The sequence below is a fragment of the Nicotiana tomentosiformis genome, chromosome 8 (genome assembly GCF_000390325.3).
Source record: "Nicotiana tomentosiformis chromosome 8, ASM39032v3, whole genome shotgun sequence".
Taxonomy (NCBI): domain Eukaryota; kingdom Viridiplantae; phylum Streptophyta; class Magnoliopsida; order Solanales; family Solanaceae; genus Nicotiana; species Nicotiana tomentosiformis.
Genome location: NC_090819.1, coordinates 24,123,319 through 24,146,830, shown reverse-complemented (window position 1 = coordinate 24,146,830; position 23,512 = coordinate 24,123,319).

The following is a 23,512-nucleotide window of genomic DNA, read 5'->3' as shown; positions in this document are numbered from 1 at the left end:
TTGTAAAGGAGCCTCGGATACTCTTGAATTTTTCTAAGTTAGCACGAATAATGGTTGCCTCGTTAAAATCCTCGCCGGAAAAACCCATTTAGGACAAAAACTGGTCTAACTGAGGACTTTGTGTTTGAAGAATCCTTTGATGTCTTCGATCAAACACCTGCAAATGGTTAGTATAAAATATAAACGAAAATGGAGAAGGTCGTACCTTAGCAGTAATATCGTTTGAGGAGTGATATGTTGCAATTGTTTGGTAATTGTTCGCCGTTCATCATGCCAAGTTTGTAAGATCCTTTTCCAACAATATCGAGGACCTGGTATGGTCCCTCCCAGTTCGGGCCAAGTTTTCCTTTGTTTGGGTCTCGAGTATTGAGGGTGACCTTCCTTAGAACCAAGTCTTCGATTTTGAAGTATCGCAGATTGGTTCTTCGCTTGTAGTACCTTTCGATCCGCTGTGTGGCCATTCAAACGAGGGCGGCTTCCCGTTTCTCATCTAGCAAATCGAGGTTTGTATTCATAGCCTCGTGATTTGACTCTTCCGTTGCATATCAAAACCTGACGCTGGGTTCCCCGACTTCAACCGGGATCAGAGCTTCGACGCCATATACTAAAGAGAATGGTGTTGCCCCGTACTAGATTTTGATATTGTTCGGTATGCCCAAAGGGCTTCGGGCAATATTTCTCTCCATTTTCCTTTAGCGTCGTTCAATCTTTTCTTCAGATTTTGAATGATGGTCTTGTTTGTCGATTCGGCCTGTCCGTTCCCACTAGGTTGATATGGCTTCGACAAGATCCTTTTTATTTTGTGGTCTTCGAGAAATTTTGTTACTTTGCTGCCGACGAACTGCTTTCCATTGTCGCATACGATCTCGACATGCATCCAGAATTGGCATATAATGTGGTCCCAGACGAAGTCTATGACTTCTTTCTCTTTAATTTTCTCGAAAGCCTGCGCTTCAACCCACTTAAAGAAATAGTCAGTCATAAACAAAATAAATTTAGCTTTACCTGGGGCCGATGGCAGAGGGCCGACAATATCCATTCCCCATTTCATGAATGACCATGGGGATAAGACCGAGTGGAGTTGCTCTCTGGGCTGGTGAATCATCGGTGCATAACTTTGACACTTGTCGCACTTTCGAACAAACTCTTTTGTATCCTTTTCCATATCGACCCAATAGTATCCTACTCTGATGACTTTGTGAACCAATGATTCGGCACCAGAATGATTTTCGCAGGTGTCCTCATGGATTTCTCGTAGGACGTAGTCGGTATCTCCTGGTCCCAGACATATTGCCAATGGTCCATCGAACATCCTTCTATATAGTGTTCCTTCTTCGGCCAGTGTGAATCATGCGGTATTTGTACGTAGAGCCCTCGATTCTTTAGGATCCGATGGAAGCTTCCCGTTCTTTAGGTACTCGATATATTTGTTCCTCCAATCCCAGGTCAGACTTGTGGAGTTGATTTCGGCGTGGCCTTCTTCGATTACTGACCTTGAAAGTTGTACGATAGTCCTCGAGCTAATCTCGCCATCTTCGACTGATGACCCCAAATTTGCAAGGGCATCGGCCTCGCTGTTTTGTTCTCGAGGCACATGTTGTAGGGTCCATTCTTTAAACCGATGTAGAGTCACCTGTAATTTGTCCAAGTACCTCTGCATTCGATCTTTTCGAACCTCGAAAGTTCTGTTGACTTGGTTTACTACAAGCAGTGAGTCACATTTGGCCTCGATGACTTCTGCTCCAAAACCTTTAGCTAGTTCGAAACCTACAATAATGGCCTCATACTCAGCCTCATTGTTAGTTAACTTGGAAGTTTTGATAGCTTGTCTAATTGTATTACCCGTGGGCAGCTTCAAAAAGATGCCTAGCCCAGACCTCTTCACGTTCGATGTACCGTATGTGAAGAGGGTCCACACCCTTAAAGATGTACCCAACTTTAATAATAGTTCCTTTTTGACCTCGGGTACATGGGCTGGCGTAAAGTCGGCCAAGAAGTCCGCTAAGATTTTGCATAAGCCCAAACTTTTGGGCTGATTGGCCGAATGGGCCGTCGAGATCAGTGGATACGATATCGAGTATCTACCCCAAACGACATGGCCTTCTTCGATTACTGAACTTGAAAGTTGTACGATAGTCCCCGAGCTAATCTCGCCATCTTCGACTGATGACCCCAAATTTGCAAGGGCATCGGCCTCGCTGTTTTGTTCTCGAGTCACATGTTGTAGGGTCCATTCTTTAAACCGATGTAGAGTCACCTGTAATTTGTCCAAGTACCTCTGCATTCGATCTTTTCGAACCTCGAAAGTTCTGTTGACTTGGTTTACTACAAGCAGTGAGTCACATTTGGCCTCGATGACTTCTGCTCCAAAACCTTTAGCTAGTTCGAAACCTGCAATAATGGCCTCATACTCAGCCTCATTGTTAGTTAACTTGGAAGTTTTGATAGCTTGTCTAATTGTATTACCCGTGGGCAGCTTCAAAAAGATGCCTAGCCTAGACCTCTTCACGTTCGACGTACCGTATGTGAAGAGGGTCCACACCCTTAATGATGTACCCAACTTTAATAATAGTTCCTTTTCGACCTCGGGTACATGGGCTGGCGTAAAGTCGGCCAAGAAGTCCGCTAAGATTTTGCATAAGCCCGAACTTTTGGGCTGATTGGCCGAATGGGCCGTCGAGATCAGTGGATACGATATCGAGTATCTACCCCAAACGGCGTGGCCTTCTTCGATTACTGACCTTGAAAGTTGTACGATAGTCCTCGAGCTAATCTCGCCATCTTCGACTGATGACCCCAAATTTGCAAGGGCATCGGCCTCGCTGTTTTGTTCTCGAGGCACATGTTGTAGGGTCCATTCTTTAAACCGATGTAGAGTCACCTGTAATTTGTCCAAGTACCTCTGCATTCGATCTTTTCGAACCTCGAAAGTTCTGTTGACTTGGTTTACTACAAGCAGTGAGTCACATTTGGCCTCGATGACTTCTGCTCCAAAACCTTTAGCTAGTTCGAAACCTACAATAATGGCCTCATACTCAGCCTCATTGTTAGTTAACTTGGAAGTTTTGATAGCTTGTCTAATTGTATTACCCGTGGGCAGCTTCAAAAAGATGCCTAGCCCAGACCTCTTCACGTTCGACGTACCGTATGTGAAAAGGGTCCACACCCTTAATGATGTACCCAACTTTAATAATAGTTCCTTTTCGACCTCGGGTACATGGGCTGGCGTAAAGTCGGCCAAGAAGTCCGCTAAGATTTGAGACTTGATGGCCGTTTAGGGTAGATACTCGATATCGTATCCACTGATCTCGATGGCCCATTCGGCTAATCAGCCCAAAAGTTCGGGCTTATGCAAAATATTGCGAAGAGGATAAGTAGTCACCACACAGATCGGATGACAATGAAAATATGGTTTTAATTTCCTAGAGGCACTTATTAGGGAAAGCGCTAATTTTTCTAAGTGTGGGTACTGGGTTTCGACCTCACCTAAAGTTCGACTAACATAGTAAACAGGAAATTGCGTACCTTGTTCTTCTCAAACTAGGACCCCGCTTACCGCCATTTCCGAGACTACTAAGTACAAGTAGAGTCACTCGTCTGCTTTCGGAGTATAAAGCAGTTGCAGGTTCGAGAGGTACCACTTTAATCCTTCCAATGCTCATTGGCATTCCGGGGTCCATGCGAAACTGTTCTTCTTTCTGAGCAGTGAGAAGAACCTGTGACCTCTTATCTGAGGACCTTGAGATGAATCGGCCTAGGGCGGCTATATGCCCTGTTAATCTTTGTACGGCCTTAACATTGTCCACGACTGTGATATCTTCGATTGCCTTGATCTTATCGGGATTGATTTCTATCCCCCGATTTGATACCATAAAGCCGAGGAACCTGCCCGAGCTGACTCCGAATGCACATTTCTCCGGGTTGAGCTTCATGTTGTATTTCCTCAGTATATCGAAGGTCTCCTACAAATGTATCAAATGGTCATCTGCTTGCAGGGACTTAACTAGCATATCGTCGGTATAAACCTCCATTGATTTACTTATTTGTTCTTCGAACATTCGATTTACTAAGCGTTGTTAAGTGGCACCAGCATTTTTTAGTCCAAATGACATTACATTATAACAATAGGTACCGTACTTAGTGATGAACGAAGTATATTCCTGATCCTCCGGGTTTATTTGTATTTGATTTTACCCGGAATAGGCATCGAGAAAACTAAGGATCTCATGGTCGGTCGTGGCATCGATCATGCGATCGATATTCGGCAGAGGAAAAGAGTCTTTAGGACATGCTTTGTTTAAATCTTTATAGTCTACACACATTCTAAGCTTATTTCCCTTTTAGGGACTACGACTACGCTTAACCATTCGGGATATTTTACTTCCCGAATGGATCCTATTTTGAGAAGTTTGTTTACCTCGTCCTTGATAAATGCATGTTTTACCTCGGACTGGGGCCTTCTCTTTTGTTTTACTGGGCGAAACTTCGGGTCCAAGCTCAGTCTATGTGTAGTGACCTCCAGCGGGATCCCTGGCATATCTAGGTGGGACCAAGTAAAACTATCCATGTTATTGTTAAGAAATTTAATGAGTGTTTCCCTGAGCTCGGGGGTTAACCCCGTACCCAGGTATACCTTTCGATCGGGTAGATACTCGATCAGTATGACTTGCTCCAGCTCTTCGACTGTTTATTTGGTGGCGTCCGAATCTTCGGGAATTATGAAGGATCGAGGGATCCAGTAGTCATCATCCTCGTCCATTCCCTTTTTCTCCGACCGAGTTGAGGCTGGTGGATGTGGCTGCTATTCAGCCTCCTATTTTCCTTTGGACTCCGATCCCTTTGTCGATGAAAGCACCGATACCGGTGTTACTTCATCGACCACGAACATTTCTTTGGCAGCATGTTGTTCCCCATACACCATTTTTACCCCATCCGGTGTTGGGAACTTCAGTATTTGGTGAAGGGTTAAGGGGATCGCCCTCATGTTGTGTCTTCCGAGCAGTGGGTTGTATCTCATATCACCCTCGATCACATGGAACTTTGTTTCTTGAATAGTTCTGGCTACATTTACTGGTAGGATGATTTCACCTTTAGTTGTTTCACTTGCTATGTTGAAGCCATTGAAAACCCGAGATGCGGGTACAATCTGATCTTGTAGGCCGAGCTGCTCTACGACCCTCGATCGAATAATATTGGCCGAACTTCCTGGATTAATTAAAACATGTTTAACCTGAATTTTATTCATAAGGATAGAGATTACCAAAGCATCATTGTGGGATTGCGACATCCCTTATGCTTCCTCATCATTGAATGATAAAGTACCTTCTAGCACATAGTATCGAGTTCGTTTTTCCCCGGTGATTGATACTTTATTGTGTTTGAACATGGGCATTTGTGGAATATCGACCCCTCCAACGATCATGTGAATCACGTGTTGTGGTTCTTCTTGCTCGTTTTTCCTGTTTGCATCCCTGTCTCTGAAATGGCTTTTATCTTGGTCACTCAAGAATTCTCGAAGGTGGCCCTCGTTGAATAGACGGGCCACCTCCTCCCTTAGTTGTCTGCAGTCTTTGGTTTTATGACCATGTGTACCATGGTATTTGCATATTTGATTGGGGTTCCTTTGGGATGGATCAGTTTGTAGGGGTCTGGGCCATCTAGTATCTTTGATTTTCCTAATGGCTGTCACAATACCTAATGCGTCGATGCTGAAGTTGTATTCTGATAATCGTGGTGCTTCTGTGAAATTGGTGTGTTTAGCGAAGCCACTTTTGCTTATGAGCCCTCGAGAGCTCTGTCTTCAATCGTTCCTTCGATCATTTCGGATGGGATGGAATCCCGGGCCGCTGTTTCTATGATCTTCGTTGTATGGTTGATACCGATCTCTGCTCGACCGGGGTTCTCTATAGATATCCCTTTGAATTTTGCCGACGGGCCTGTTAGGATAAGAGGAACTGGAAGGGGTCCCCAATTGATCATCCTCGACCCTTATCTTTGACCGGTACCGATTATGTACATCGGCCCAGGTTACCGCTGGATATTTATTTACATTCTGCTTTAGCTGTTGTGATGCCACTGAACTTCGTTCGTTTAAGCTTTAGCTGTCGTGATGCCACTGAACTTCGTTCGTTTAATCCTTGAGTAAAGGCTTGAACAGCCCAATCGTCTGTGACCAGAGGTAGTTCCATGCGTTCCATCTGGAACCGAGATACAGATTTTCTCAACATTTTGTTGTCTTTTTGTTTCACCTTAAAGAGGCCTGACTTCCTAGTCGCAACCTCTATTGCCCCGACATGTGCCTTTATGAAGGAGTCTGCAAGTATGGCGAAGGAGTCGTTGGAATTAGGCGGCAAATTGTGGTACCATATCATTGCTCCTTTCGACAAGGTTTCTCCAAATTTCTTCAGTAGAACAGATTCAATCTCGTCGTCTTCCAAGTCATTCCCTTTTATTGTGCATGTATAAGAAGTGACATGCTCATTAGGGTCGGTGGTTCCATTGTACTTAGGAATTTCTGGCATTCGAAATTTCTTTGGAATGGGTCTCGGTGCCGCAATTGGAGGGAAAGGCTTTTGTACGAATTTCTTTGAATCCATACCCTTTAGAATCGGCGGTGCCCCCCGAATTTGGTCAACCGGGGAATTGTATGTCTCTACTTTTTTTGTTATTTGCCTCATTTTTTTTTCTCCCGACTCAATCCGCTTAGTGATCTCCTCGAGCATTTTCATAATGGCGGGGTCAGTCCCCGATTCGTTGCCGTTTAACCTTCCTGTCACAGGTTCGACCCTGTGGACGACTTCTGGTTCGACCCTACTCGGTATTTGGTGCTGATTTTGCAGTTGTGCTATAGCGGCTTGTTGAGCCTGTAACATTTCGAATATCAACTGGAGGCTAACTCCACCATCTTCTCCACCCTGCGTACCTCGACCACTTGATCGAAGTTCCCTGCGAATGCTACCTTCAGGATCAATGCCTAAATTTGCATTTAGGGCGACATGTGAGCTGATATCGACGAGATTTGTAATTGGTGCACCCTCGAGGTCATCTTGAGGCACCTCGATCCCAAGGGCGGCTTTATTATCACTTTCCCTGTGAAATTCGAGGTCGTTGTCACCATGTGTAGGCGCTGCTTGTGAGTTTGACATGTTTATCCTGAAAACACAAATTCTTACGAGAACAAGTGTAAAATAGTGTGTGTTATCTGAATCAGTATTAAGCAATCACTATTATCCTCAGCCCCACGGTGGGCGCCAAACTGTTTACCCTTGAAATTGGATAACAATTAAACTTATAATATGGTTTTAAGAACACGTGATTTCACCTAATACCAATTGATAAATATGAGGATGAATAAAAGAAACTAACAATAAAATAAAGCAAACCGATATTAGAATGGAACTCCGCCCTCGAGTTTGGACACCCTCGAACTAATTGATGCAAGAACAATTAAAGTGTAATCAACTGATGGACAATAATGCGAACAAGAAAGAGAATTGTATTGCTTTTATGCCTGTCAACAATCTCTTACAAATGATTAGAACCCCCCATTATATAGAGGAATTCCACTTATGGTATAATTCTAATTACAGAAGAAAATCCTATGATTAGCTAATTAATCATTCCTGATTTGACCCGTTCCGAGATTTACGCCCTGATCCTCGACCAGTCACCGAGATTTACGCCGTGATCCTCGATCAGTCACGGATATCTTGCCTCTCTATTATTATGCTATTTTCGATCCTGGTCGATGTCTGTCTCATTTGGCTTCGATCGCTACTAACCTCGATCTCGACAGGTACCTCGGTTCTGAACTCGGTACCTTGTCCTATTGATTTAGTTTGTTCTATTACGAGGCCGTCCTTCGATGCAATCTTCCGGTCTCAATCAAATTGTAAAATCGGGTGGGCCCAGTTTTAACCGTATACAATTATACTTTGGTGTGAAGAGGGAAAAGGAAGATATACTCATTTCTTAATCGTAGAAGCATCGAAGCATTCTTATGCTTTATAACTTCTCAAGAATCACCATGGATTAGGTACGCCTTTTTTTTTCTTTATTATTATTATAATGATGAATGATTTTTCTTTTAATTGTGATAAACACGTTCTACCATGATCAAATCATGTTTAGCGTTTAATTTGCGCTCTGTTCCAACATTAAAGACTTGAAATCACGAGCTTCACGTTTTAATGAGCTTAGTCATGAGAGTACGGTCCATATGAATGTTATCGGCCCGTTGCTCGGACAGTCGGGCCTTCAAAAATGCTCACACGCCTAACATTATTATTGAAGAGTCCGAGCAAATAAATATTAATTCCTTTACTTGTCAAGTGTTTGTAAGAGTGATCATCTTTGAAGAATGGGGATTTGGGAAGTTTTAAGTTTAAAGTTTCTAGCTCCATTGCTAATGCCCTTCCGGTTTCCATCCTTTCAAAATTCAGACCTGGAAAAGTTTCTTTCATTACGTGCTTAAACTAGTTAATCAATTTCTCTGATTTATCCTATATTTAAAGTTTTAAACTGATTATCTCCAAAATAACCTTATTATCTCTTAGCTTTTTTTAGCTTGAGGGGGCATACCGCCTCTCTAAATATCAGAATTATATATACACATATAGATTGTATATTTATTATTATCCCCTTCGTCTCATTTATGTAGTGGTATTTGACTCGACATAAAATTTAAGAAAGAAAAAGAAACTTTTAAAACTCGTGATAAAATACGCCATAGACATTTCTATGGTTATAAATAATCTCATTAAGGGTAAAGTGGAAAGTTTAAATTTAGATTATTTTTAAATAAAAATGTATGACATTTTTTTGAGACCGACTAAAAAGATAAATATGATAAATAATTTAGGAAGGGGGAGTACTTAATTAGTACTTTTACTGTCCCATTAAACGTAATGACAATAGATTGAACATAACGTTTAATAAGGTATAATTTGACTTATATATACTATTAGTAGGCTGAAGAAACTATTAAAATACGTCGTATCAAAATTTAAATTTTTTAAAATTGTAATGAATTTAAATTCTTAAATGTTACTCCCTATCTCAAATTATCAATCATATTTCTCTTTTACACCCCTTTAAAAAATATTAGTTAGGAAAGAGATTAGACTATTTTACCCTTATTTATGTCTTAAGATAAAATCCCTCTTCATTGAATATTTATTCTATTTATGTGTTATCTCCATCTTAAAGAATAATTATTACTAAGGGTAGAAAAGAAAAAAAATAATCAATTTTGTCTTGAACTTCTAAAATGACAAATAATTTGACACAACTACTTTTAGTAACTGATATTTAGCTTAAAGTATATATATATATATATATATATATATATATATATATATATATATATATATATATATAGCCTCATGTTTTACTCGTGTTTCGTGGATTTCGGATGTAAAATGTATTGATTTATGTTAATTCGCAGTATTTGTATATGTAGGAATCATCCGGAGGTAATAGGGGGCGAAATGTACGAGATTAGAGTCAAAAAGAAGCAAAAGATGAAAAATTGGCCATTGTAGCGCCACAGGTAGCATGGGGCATTACCTGTGGCGTCATTTCCAGTATGCTTATTTTTTCAGTGACAGGGCTAGCGCCCCCACGCTGTCCTGGGCACTGGTGACGGAAAACTTCTCCAACTTTGTCCGGAACAAGGTTATTTCGGCCCAAGACCTACCCAAGGCGTATAAAAGCAAGACTAAGCCTATTTTGAGAGAGAAGGTGCCACTTTGAAGGAAAAATATACACGAGAAACATTCGGGAGAGAGAATATCTCTGTTTTCTTCATCCTTTCTTAGTATTTTTAATTATTCAACACTTATGAGTTTGTTTTGATACTATCATGAGTGGCTAAAACCCATAGTTCCGGGGTTGTGATTTAGCCATGAATATTGTCGTTTAAAGTTGACATAACTTTGATTACAATTTACCAATATATGATTGTTTCTTCAATTATGTGATTAATTACTTAATTGTCTGGCCAACAGTTAGGTTCTATTTACTATCTATGCTATGCTTGGAAAAGTTATGTGTAGATTAGAGAAGAATTGAAGAGATAATGATCTTAACTCTGGGGGAGGGGGGCGGATTTGTGGTTAGGATAGGAATATACCTAGTCACTGTACTTAATTAAATATTGTAATCTTAATGCGTTCTTTATAGATTGATTCCATCGGAATATAGGCGTTAATCTATTTTGAATAGGCGAGTAGTACTTCAGGAGAAGGCTACGAGAGCAATTGTTCAATTAATTAGCAACCATGAGTGAATTGTATGAAAGGGAGAGTTAATTAGAACACAATAAGATTGGTAAATCGATCACAACCTTGGAATATTCGTCTCTACTGAATGCACAACAACCATTTGCTGCTTGATAAATTAGTTACTTGTTAGAATTATTGCGTAGTATAATCACAATGTTGAACTCGGAAATACATGAATGAATAATAATCTTAGTAAAACTTGTGGGTAGTTAACACAAGTCTCTGTGGGTTTGACACTCGACTTATCATTTTATTACTTGTACGACCACGTATACTTGCGTGTGCGTTTGGGAGCAACAAGTTTTTGGTGCCATTGCCGGGGACTTGAATATTACCACTTTCTAGTTTTTGCTTTAATTCTTTATTTCATCAAGTCTAACGTTTCTTATTGGTTGCTCTGCTCTCAGGGACTTTCATTGAATGCGAAGGGTCAGAAGCCAGGATAAACTTCAAGGCTTTGACCCCGAACCTCAGAGAACATTTCACAAGAGGTTGAGGGAAGCAACAGACACAAATAATCTTCAGGCACTTGTTCAATTTCCTGTGGACATGGCAGAGGAGAAACATATGGTTGTTCAGGAGGTGGCGATGCCCAGCATTGCTAATGTCACCTCCAGCATTGTGAACACCAGAATCACTGGGTACTTTGAGCTGAAATAGAGCATGATCCAACTACTACATGCGAATGGGTAGTTTATAGGTCTTCCACACGAGGATCCACAAATAGCACATCCTGGACTGTTTGGAGATTAGTGATACTTATATCACTAACGGAGTCACTCCAGATTATGTGAGACTCACACTGTTCCGGTTCTCTCTGTTGGGCGAAGCAAAGTAGTGGTTGAAGGTAGAACCAGCTAATTCTATTATATCATGGAATGATCTGGTGTGGAAAGTTTTAGCAAGGTTCTTTCCTTGAGGCAAAACTGCAAAGATCAGAAGTGAGATAGTCGCCTTTAGCCAGAAATCGGGGGAGTCTTTATACTCAGCTTGGGAAAGGTTCAAGGGGCTGCTCAGAGACCGTCCTCATCACAATCAGACAAATGAAGTGTTAGCTCACACTTTCATAGAAGGGCTACATCCTAAGACAAAGATTGTGGTGGATGTTGTAGCGGGAGGTCAAGTGTTGGAGAAATTCTCCAAAAGCATTATTGAACAAATTCTCCAAAAGCAATCTTGATTGGCAAGGAGAGATGGGCAGACACACAATGCAAAAATGTGCAGGGGTTCTCGAGCTAGATGTCATCTCTACATTATTAGCGCAGGTTGCCACATTGGCCAACCAAGTCAATAAGATGACCTTGGTTATTAACAAGCAACAAGCTCAGCCAGTGCAACAAGTTCAAATATTTTGTGGAGTATGTGGAGAGGGTCACACGAGCGACTTATGCTCAGCTAATCCAGAGTCTGTATATTTTGTGGGTAATGCAAATCGATGCCAGGCAAGTCAGTATGGGGACACTTACAATCCTAACTGGAGGAACCACCCAAACATTTCTTCGGGTAGAAATCAAGCTCAGAATCAGTACAATCCACAAGATCCTCAACAGCAATATAGACCACCATAGGTTGAACAACCCACGAACTCAACAAGTCACATTGAGGAGATGTTAAATAAATTGATGGCTGATCAGCAGCAGCCCACGCTGCAGCGATTCAAAATTTGGAGAGACAAGTGGGGCAACTTGCCAGTGCTAAAAATACTCGACCAGCTAGGGCTCTTCCTAGTGATATTGAGCCTAATCCTAAAGCTCAATTCAATGCGGTTACCTTGAGAAATGGAAGAGTGTTAGAAGAAGTTCCAAAAAAAAGAAGTATACGGCTAGTCCTGAAGGAGAATTAGTTTCCATGCCAGTTGAGGAGAATGAGAAAGAGAGCGAAGGATCAGAGCCAGTAATTATGACAAGGCCACCACCTCCGTTTCCACAAAGAATGCAGAAGCAAAAAGATGATGCTAACTACAAGAAATTCTTAGATATTTTTAGCCAAGTGCGTGTGAATTTGCCTTTGGTGGAAATTTTGCAGGAAGTGCCTAATTATGCAAGGTATCTAAGAGATATTATGGCAAAAAAGCGAAGACATGCAGAGTTTGAAACAGTTGCACTTACTGAAAAGTGCAATGCTAGAGTCCAGAGTAAACTTTCTCCTAAGTTGAAGGATCCTTTGGAGTTTCACAATTCCTTCGTCTCTTGGAAAATAAGAAGTTGGTAGAGCCCTGTGTGATTTAGGGGCTAGTATAAATTTGATGCCATCATCTTTATTCAAGCAACTCGGATTGGGGGTGCTTAGACCTACTACAATCACTTTACAGTTGGCAGATAGGTCACTAGTTATGCCAGCAGGAATTATTGATGATGTGTTAGTTTGAGTGGGAAAGTTTATTCTTCCTACTGATTTTATTATTCTTGATTACGGGCAGATGAGGAAGTGCCCATTATTTTGGGGAGACCATTCTTAGATACTGGTGGAGCGATTATTGATGTGGGGGGAAGGAAAGTTGAAGATAAAAGTTGACGATGAGGAAATCACTTTTAATGTGTACAAGGCATTAAAGCTCCCTAAGCATTATGAGGACTTGTGCATGATTACTGTGGTAGAATTGAAGGGGATATAGAAGAGTCCTTATGTGAATTGTAGTGATCCAGATGGAACAACTGAGTTAGAGGAGGTGGTATTGCAAGCTGAGTGTGTAAGGATGATTGAGAAAAGAACCAGAGATAAAAGAGGAGACCTTCCGAGAGCATGCAAAAAGGCTAGACTTTATGGGAGAAAGAAGAAGAGAAAGCGCTCAGCCTGAACAAAGTAGCAGAGTCGTGCCAAAACTATAAATAAGGCACTTGTTGGGAGGCAACCCGGCCTGTATTTTATTTATTTATATTTATTTTTTATAGTGTCAAGTTTTGTGTTGTTTTTGTTTTGCAGAGTAGGGGAAGTCCGAGTACCCGAAGTTGAAGCCGAGGAGCATATTTGAGCTTAAGTGTGGGGTCATCCCAACCCTTAATATTGAGAATCATGTGCGAGCTAGGCCCGAGAGGGTCTCAGGGAGTATTTCTCACCCTTGTTTAATATTTTTCTCTGTGATCATGCATCGAGGACTATGCATAATATAAGTTTGGGGGTAGGAAAACTACTTTTAGAAGTGTAATTGTATAAAACTTTTTTTATTAGTTTTTCTTTTAGAACTCGTAGTAGACATAGTGTAGGTTTAAAAAAACGAAAATTGAGAAAAGAAAAAAAAATCAGAAAAGCTCGAACTTTTCCCGACGATGGATCTTTTGGACAATTTTCTTGAGGGATTAAAGTCTGATTAAAAACACAATTTTTTTTTGTAGGATAGTTATATAGTATACCTTGGTTTTTCTTTGGGCGCCGGTTCTTTTCCGAGGGTGTAGCTCGAACCGGGTACTTTATGTTTTAGGAGTAGGTTAGGAAGAAACTGAGTTGCTCTGAGGTACCTATTGACGTGTTTAGTGCTGGCACATTAGGTTGTGGCATGCACTCTGTCTTCCCGTACATTTGATTTGAATTGTAATGCCTGAGTAAAATAAATATCCTACTCTGTGACGCTTTTTTCTTAGTGGCTTGACTTGTATTCCACATAATGCAATATTGCTTAAAATTTCTCAATTATATGTATTTGCTTGACTTGAGAGTTGAACAGAACCGTCTTGATTGAGTCATGTGCAATGTGTGTGTGAGGATTTGTGATCTTCTGTGCTATCCTGTATAGTCTAGAACTTGCCCCATGTGTTAATCGAAGCGAAATTAGTAAGTTGTGCTAGTCTAGGAGATGACGTATGTGTTTCTTGCTTGATCATAGATCTGTTTGTCACTTAAAAATTAAATTTTTCGTTGCTAGTCCTTTTGAGCCTATAGACATTTTCTTTGGCACCCATATTACAAACTGTATCCCTATATTGTTCTTAACTTGAGATTGTTGAACCTTTACCTCCTAAGGAACTTAGTCGCTAAAAGAAGTAAGGTGAGATATTAGGGAGTAGCTTTCGAGTGGAACTATGGAAGGGTCCTTAAGGTGCAATAAAGTTGTAAAAAAAAGGTTACTAGCCGATGAACCTTAATGTATGGAGTGTGTGTAGAAAAAAAAAAGAGAAAAGAAAAAATTTCAAGAAAGAAAAAATAGTTTTAAAATGTAGAAAAACACACACACCTCCTAATCTTACTAATTCGTGCTAGAGGGAGTATAAAAGTTCTTAATTGAAAAAGGGCTATGCTGTATATGGTTTTTGGCGAGTGATTTGGTTGAGAAGAATATGTGCTTGATTTGTGTGTGTAGTGTATTAAAGTACTTAGGGAAATTAGTCATTATTCCTAAATGTATCCTACCCATCCTAATTGATACTAGATTTGGCTAGATTAGATTAGTAGAGATGTACACTATGGGCAAGCTTATGATACGACCACGGGATGCACATGAATTCTTTGTGAAAGTGAGCGAATTTTGTTCAATTGTGTGATGTCATTAAATTATGTTCAAAGGCATACTTGAATGTGGTGAATATTCTATATTCACTCTTTTTGTTTGTTTGTGAGGGCACATGATCTCATAAAGGATTGGTAATATTATAAACTTATCTTGATTGGGTGAGTGCGCGAGTTGAGGGTGCTTAATGATAACGAGTCGGCTCTTGAGGTAGGGTGGTTACGGATAGGTTGTTTGAATTGATTGAATTGAAATGGTTATGTATGGGCATGCTTAAAACGGAAAGAATGTGAAAATTGTATGTTCGTGCTTGATTGTCGGTATCGATCATAGTCAAGGGTAGAGTGTATGATTAAAATCGAGATGCTTCTCTCTAGTTGAGATGTGTATATAGTTTTGGTGTAGTTGATAGTCCCATTACTCAAAGACGAGCAAGAGTCTAAGTGTGGGGTGTTGATATTTAGCTTAAAGTATATATATATATATATATATATATATATATATATATATATATATATATTACTCATGTTTCGTAGATTTCAGATGTAAAATATATTGATTTATGTTAATTTATGGTATTTTTATATGTAGGAATTATCCGGAGGCAATAGGGGGCGAAAGGTATGAGATTAGAGTTAAAAAGAAGCAAAAGATGAAAAATTGGCCATTGTAGCGCCACAGGCAGCATGGGGGGCGCTACTTGTGGCGCCATTTCCAGTATGCTTATTTTCCTAGTGCCAGGACTAGCGCCCCACGCTGCCTTGGGCGCTGGTAACTGGAAACTTCTCCAACTTTGCTCGGGACAAGGTTATTTCGGCCCAAGACCTGCCCAACACGTATTAAAGCAAGACTAAGTCTATTTTGAGAGAGAAGATGCCACTTTGAAGGAAAAATACACACGAGGAACATCCGGGAGCGAGGATATCTCAGTTTTCTTCATCTTTTCTTAGTATTTTCAATTATTCAACACTTGTGAATTTGTTTTGATACTATCATGAGTGGCTAAAACCCATAATTCCGGGGTTGTGATTTAGCCATGAATATTGTCGTTTAAAGTTGACTTAACATTGATTACAATTCACCAATATATGATTGTTTCTTCAATTCTGTGATTAATTGCTTAATTGTCTGGCCAACAGTTAGGCTCTATTTACTATCTATGTTATGCTTGGGAAAGCCATGTTTAGATTAGAGAAGAATTGAGGAGAGCATGATCTTAACTCTGGAGGGGGGGGAGGGGGGGAGGAGGAGATTTATGGTTAGGATAGGAATATACCTAGTTACCGTGCTTAATTAAATATCGTAATCTTAATGCATTTTTAATAGATTGATTCCATAGGAATATAGGCGTTAATCTATTTTGAATAAGCGAGTAGTACTTCGGGAGAAGGCTACGAGAGCAATTGTTCGATTAATTAGCAACCATGAGTGAATTGCATGAAAGAGAAAGTTAATTAGAATATAATAGGATTGGTGAATCGATCACAACCCTGAAATATTCGTCTCTACTGAATACACAACAACCATTTCCTGCTTGATAAATTAGTTACTTGTTAGAATTATTGCGTAGTATAATCACACTGTTGAACTCGAAAATACTTGACTGAATAATAATCTTAGTGAAACTAGTGGGAAGTTAACACAAGTATCTGTGGGTTCGACACTCGACTTATAATTTTATTACTTGTACGACCACATATTCTTGCATGTGTGTTTGAGAGCAACAGTAACCACGATTAATAATATAAGACGGAGGGAGTATAAAAGTTATATATAAATAAAGCGGTGTCAAGTAACACTTTGAGAATTCTCGAAATGAAAAGATTACCATATAATTAAATTTGAATAGATGGAACATATAACTAGTTGGCTAGGTATACCAAATACTAAAGGTTAGCATAGATCGAGTAACAAATTGTCTTTTCTTAAAGAACATTGTGCTCACCTATGGAGATAGCAACTATATCCTAGATTGAAGGACACATGGAGCAATATAAAAATATTGATAGTCAAAGAATTAATCATTGTGCTTACCCATGAAGTTAGCAACATCGTGCCCATCCCTGATTAGTGTTCAACTTTGGAAGTTCAAAATTCAACTGCAAAATATAAAATATCGAGCATCTATTTGTGTTTTGTCTTTTTCCAACAAAATACCTCATTTCCAACTGCATTGAAAGTGCAAGTGTAAATTAAGCACAACATTAATTAAGTCATATAAACCCCATATGTTTCATTACACCTAGTTAAAATTACATGTATTTCCTTATTCAATAGTCAAGGATCAATATATATTTTGAATAATTATATCTTCGCTAGTAGAGGCGGATCTAGCTCTCTATACCAGGTTCAATTGAACTCATAACTTTCGACGTGAAGCATAAATTTATGCGTAAAAATATATTAAAATTGTGATAAATAGTAGGTATGAATCTATAATTTTTAAAAATACAATGGATTCAATGGTAAGAACTTTAAAGGGTGAACCCATAAAATTTAAATTTTGAATCCGCCTCTATTCGCTAGCTGCCGTATTGGGTATTCCCCAAAACGATGATAGCAAAAATCGATTTATTTTTATTTATTATTCTTTGGATGAAGCAAGCCGTATTTACGGAGAAGTTATAGAACCTAACTCTACTTGGCCGTCCCCTAATATGCATAAATAGATATTTATATTTGCTACTTTTGCTCATGCAAGCAACTTCATTAAAGTGAGTTGGTTGGTTCCAGTTTGAACAAAAAGTTACAAACAAAAGGAGACAACACTCGGAAGAAGGATCGTCCATTACCGACAGATTGGTCCAATCACTGGGGGAAATATCCTACTATATTTTTCACAAAAAAAAATGAGTATTTTAAAAATTAACACAGTTTGGAGAGGAAATAAAGTGTTAGAATCGACTCCCACAAATCCAGACTCAAATTTTTGTATGTATAAGCCGAATTTACTATAAGAAGTAAAGTGTTAGAATCGGTTCAAACAAGTCTAGGCTAAAAATTTATAAGTTAGAACTGTGTCTGTGATAATATACCGACACTTGTACAAAATATTTCCCATCCTATTAAATCCACCGCCTAACGGCTTAACTGTCTACGGGCCTTGTCTACGGGCCTAAGACCTAAAGAAACCGTGTTGGTTAGGGCAAAAATGAACTTTAAAACTAGCTAAGCTTTTGCTCAACTTGTTAGTTTAATTTATACCTCTCTCCTCATTTATATGATATTTTTCGTTTATTTAGATTCATACTTTTAATTTTAACTGTGAATTTAAACATAAACTTTTTAAAATTATATATATATATATATATATATATATATATATATATAGGCATATGAAACAATTCACATAGTGGGAATAAACTATATAAACGCTATATTTCATTCTTCAATACATCGTTTGCTTCACTTTTCAATTTTCATTCATATCATACAACTGGGGTTTTTAGCTTTAAAATTTCAGCTTCTTGCCATGCATTGTTTCCATGTTTTTTATTTTATACTAATTTCTGGATATGTATGTTAATCGATCAGTATAAATTTCTTATCCAGTTCAAAATCCAATGTCAAGCTCGAAATGATGAATTATATATATGAGCGTATTCGACTTACATTTTTATTTAATTGGTCTATGTTATAGTTGTATACAGTCGAAATCGGGTATATCCGATTTCATAAGCACGAGGAGCTGCTTCGAGAGTAAGCTCGCAATAAACCAGACTCGAGCTCAATGACAGAGTATGGAGCATGAAGATCGAAGTGCTCGCTGAAGATTGAGACCGAGCATAATAACGGAATGGCGAGATATTAGCAACCGATCGAAGATCTCGGCGAAAATCCCGGAACAGATCGAATCAAGCGTTATTGACACCAATCCTGGGATTTGTTTCCGTTATTAGAATTGTACCTTATTTAGGATTCCTATACTATATAAAGAGGGACCCCATTCATTTGTAGTGAGGATTTGGACTGATAAGAAAATACACAAACGCTGCTCTCTATTTCACTTACTATCCATTACTGTTCATCATTGTTTATTTTCTGTTCTTTACTGTTCTTGTTACCCAACCCCGAGACCATCTCGAATCGAGGTCAAAAGCACTGCTAGAACGCTGGTTTGATTTATTTTACTATTCAGATTATCTCTTCAATTCCTTGTTTATCAATTGGTATTGGATTAAATCACGTATCCTTAAAACCACTAAATAAGTTTAATTGTTACTCGAATTTTAGGTTAAACAGTTTGGTGCCCACCGTGGAGCTAAGGATAATAGTGATTTTTCAGTACTGATTCTGGTGAAACACACTATTTTACGCTTGTTCTTGTCAAGTATCTTTGCTTTCAGGTTAAAATATGTCAAACTCATAAAACGCATCCACACACGGTGACAATGGCCTCAGATTCCATGGTGAAAACGAAAATGTGATTGCTCCAGGAATCGAAGTGCCACATGCTAATCACGGGGAAGCACCGTTTGCCAACCCCATCGATGTCAGTTCGCACGTTGCTCTAAATGCGGACCTAGGCACATATCTCGATGGGAGTGTATGCAGAGAAGGCCGATCTAGTGGCCAAGGAACACATGGCAGAGGATATGAGGGAGTCAGTCTCCAAGTAATATTAGATATGCTTCAGGCTCAGCAAGCCGCTATTGCTCAGTTACAAAATCAACATAGAGCTCCGAATAGGGTCGAGCCGAAAATTACTCGCCGTACCGAGCCAGTACCGGAGAGGCCGAATGGTATCGAAACGAGGACTGATCATACGATAATTAAAATGCTCAAGGAGCTCACCAAAAGAATTGAATAAGGGGAGAAGAAAATTAAAGCTAACGATAAAAAAATGGAGACATGCAACTCTCGAGTTGATCAGATACCGGGGGCACCACCAATCTTGAAAGGGATGGATTCAAAGAAGTTTGTACAAAAGCCCTTTCCACCAAGTGCGGCTCCGAAGCCTATTCCAAAGAAGTTTCGTATGCCAGACATACCCAAATATAATGGTACCACCAATCCCAACGAGCATGTTATTTCATATACATGCGCCATCAAGGGTAACGATTTAGAGGATGATGAAATCGATTTTATGCTACTAAAAAAATTTAGAGAGACCCTTTCGAAGGAAGCAATGATTTGGTATCATAACCTGCTACTAAATTCCATCGACTCATTTGCCATGTTAGCAGATTCTTTCATAAAGGCACACGCCAGGGCCATAAAGGTCTCGACGAAGAAATCAGACCTTTTCAAGGTAAGACAAAGGGATAATGAAATGCTGAGGGAGTTCGTGTACCGATTTCAACTGGAATGCATGGAGTTTCCACCGGTCACAGATGATTGGGCCGTTCAAGCTTTCACTCAAGAGTTGAACGAGCGGAGTTCGATAGCATCACGTCAGTTAAAACAAAATTTGATCGAATATCCAGCTGTAACTTGGGCAGATGTGCACAATCGATACCAATCGAAGATCAGGGTCGATGACAATCAATTGGGAGCCCTTTCCTGTTCTGCACATCCAAACAGGTTGATAGTTAAAAACCAGAGGGACGTTGACAGGGAGCCAAGGTCGAATAGAGACCGATATCAACCATATACCACAGATCGAAGGAACAATAAGGATAATGGTTCAGGACGCAATTCTGCCTACAACGATCAGAGAAGTGATCGCAGACAGAATTCTCGGAGACTTATGAGCAAGAGTGGTTTTGACAAGTACGTCGATCCCACAGAAGCACCTCGGTTATCGGAATATAAATTTTGCATTGATACATCAGGCATTGTATCGACAATCGAAAGGATAAAAGATACTAGGTGGCCCAGACCTATACAAACTGATCCTTCTCAAAGAAACCCAAATTTGATATGCAAGTATCATGGCACGTATGGTCACAAAACCGAGGATTGCAGGCAATTAAGGGAGGAGGTAGCCCGTCTATTCAATGAGGGCCACCTTCGAGAGTTCCTCAGCGATCGAGCCAAGAATCATTTCAGAGAAAGAGACGCCAAAAGGAAAAATGGACATGAGGAAACCTAACATGTCATTCATATGGTCGTCAGTGGGGTCGATATTCCACAGTGACCCATATTCAAATGCACTAAGGTATTAATTACTAGGAAAAAACGAACCCGAGATTCTGTGCCCAAAAGCACTTTATCATTCAACGACGAAGAAGTAGAAGGCGTTTCTCAGCCCCACAAACGATGCTCTAGTAATTTCTATCTTATTAAATAAAGTTCAAGTTAAGTGTGTTTTAGTGGATCCAGGTTGCTCAGCGAATATCATCCGATCGAGGGTCGTGGAGCAGCTCGGGTCCTAAACGGCTTCAATATGGCTAGTGAAACAACTAAAGGGGAGATTATTCTACCAGTGAACGCGGCTGGAACCGTTCAAGATACTAAGTTCCACGTGATCAAGGGTGACATGAGGTACAATGCCCTACTCGGAAGGCCTTGGATCCACAATATGAGAGCAGTCCCTTCTACTCTCCATCAAATGATAAAATTTCCAACATTAGACGGTGTAAAAATAGTATACGGTGAGCAGCATGCTGCAAAGGAAATGTTTGAGTCGATGAGGTAATAGCGATATCGACACTATCAACCTTGAAAAGGTCGAGCATCAAAGATAGACAGGAAGTCAAATAGCAATCACAGCCACCAGCCTCGACCGAATCGGGGAAACGAGATATAGAAGAAGAAGAGGAGGATTTTCTGACCCCTCGAACGTTTGTTGTTCCCGAAGATACTGACGCCACCAAATCAACGGTCGAAGAGCTGGAACAGATTATATTGATCGATTACCTGCCCGAACGAAAGGTATACCTGGGAACGGGATTAACCCCCGAACTCAGGAAAGACATATTCAATTTCTTGTTGATAACATAGATTGTTTTGCTTGGTCCCATCTAGACATGACAGGGATTCCACCGGAGGTAATGACACATCGGCTAAGCCTGAACCCTAGATCCAAACCGGTGAAGCAAAAGAGAAGACCTCAGTCCGAAGTAAATCACACATTCATAAAGGATGAGGTAACTAAACTTCTCAAAATAGGATCCATTCGGGCGGTGAAATATCTCGAATGTTTAGCCAATGTAGTTGTAGTCCCTAAAAAAGGGGATGAACTTAGAATGTGTATACATTATAAGTATTTAAACGTGTTCCCCAAAGATTCTTTTTCACTGCCTAACATCGATCGCATGATCGATGCCACGGCCGGTCACAAGATCCTTACTTTTCTCAATGCCTATTACGGGTACAATCAAATCCAAATAAACCCGGAAGACCAAGAAAATACTTCATTTATCACCAAGTATGGAACATATTGTTATAATGTAATGCCCTTCGGGCTAAAATATGCAGGAGCTACTTACCAGCTCCTAGTAAATAAAATGTTCGAAGAAAAAATAGGTAAATCAGTGGAAGTTTATATTGATGACATGCTAGTTAAGTCCCTGCGCGCAGAGGACCAATTGGCTCATTTGCAGGAAACATTCGAGATTTTAAGGAAATACAACATGAAGCTCAACCCCGAGAAATGTGCTTTCCGGGTTGATTCGGGCAAGTTCCTTGGCTTCATGGTATCGAATAGGGGGATCGAGATCAACCTCGATAAAATCAAGGAAATCGAAGAAATCGCCGTCGTGGATAGTGTAAAATCCGTACAGAGGCTAACTGGACGGATAGCTACCTTAGCCCGATTCATTTCGAGGTCATCGGATCGAAGCCACAAATTTTTCTCTTTACTCAAAAAGAAGAACAATTTCGCATGGACCCCGGAGTGCCAACAGGCATTGGAAGAGTTGAAGTGATACCTATCGAGCCCATCACTTCTTCACACTCCAAAGGTAGATGAGAAACGTTACTTGTACTTGGGAGTATCGGAAATCGCGGTAAGTGGTGTCCTAGTTCGAGAAGAGCAAGGTACGCAATTTTCCATTTATTATGTAAGCCGAACTTAGGAGAAGAAGAAACTAGATATCCACACTTAGAAAAATCGGCACTTGCACTGATAAACGCCTCTAGAAAGTTAAGACCATGCTTTCAATGTCACCCCGTATGCGTATTAACCACTTACCCACTTCGTAATATTTTGCACAAGCCCGAACTGTCGGGCTGATTGGCCAAATGGGCCGCGAACTTAGTGGGTATGATATCGAATATCAACCCCGAACGACCATCAAGTCTTAAATTTTGGCGGACTTCGTGGCCGATGTCGCGCCAACCCTCATACACGAAGTTAAAAAGGAACTCTTGTTAAAATCGGATACGTCATCGGGGGTCTGGGCTAGGCATCATTTTGAAGCCGCCCACAGGTAGCACCATTAGGCAATCTATCAAAACTTCTAGGTTGACTAACAATAAGGCCGAGTACGAGGCCATGATTGCAGGTCTCGAGCTAGCTAAAAGCTTGGGGGTAGAAGTCATTGAAGCCAAGTGTGACTCTTTACTGGTGGTGAACCAAGTAAAAAAAACCTTCAAAGTTTGAGAGGATAGAATGCAAAGTTATTTGGACAAGCTGCAGGTAACTTTGCACCGTTTCAAGGAATGGACTTTACAGCATGTACCTTGAGAACAAAACAGTGATGCTGATGCACTTGAAAACTTGGGGTCATCGGTCGAGGAAGATGAGCTCAGCTTGGGGACTGTCGTTCAACTCACAAGATCTATGATCGAGGAAGGTCATGCCGAGATAAACTCTACAAGCTTAACCTGGGATTAGAGGAATAAATATATTGAATACTTGAAGAATGGAAAGCTCCCATCGGACCCTAAAGAGTCGAGGATC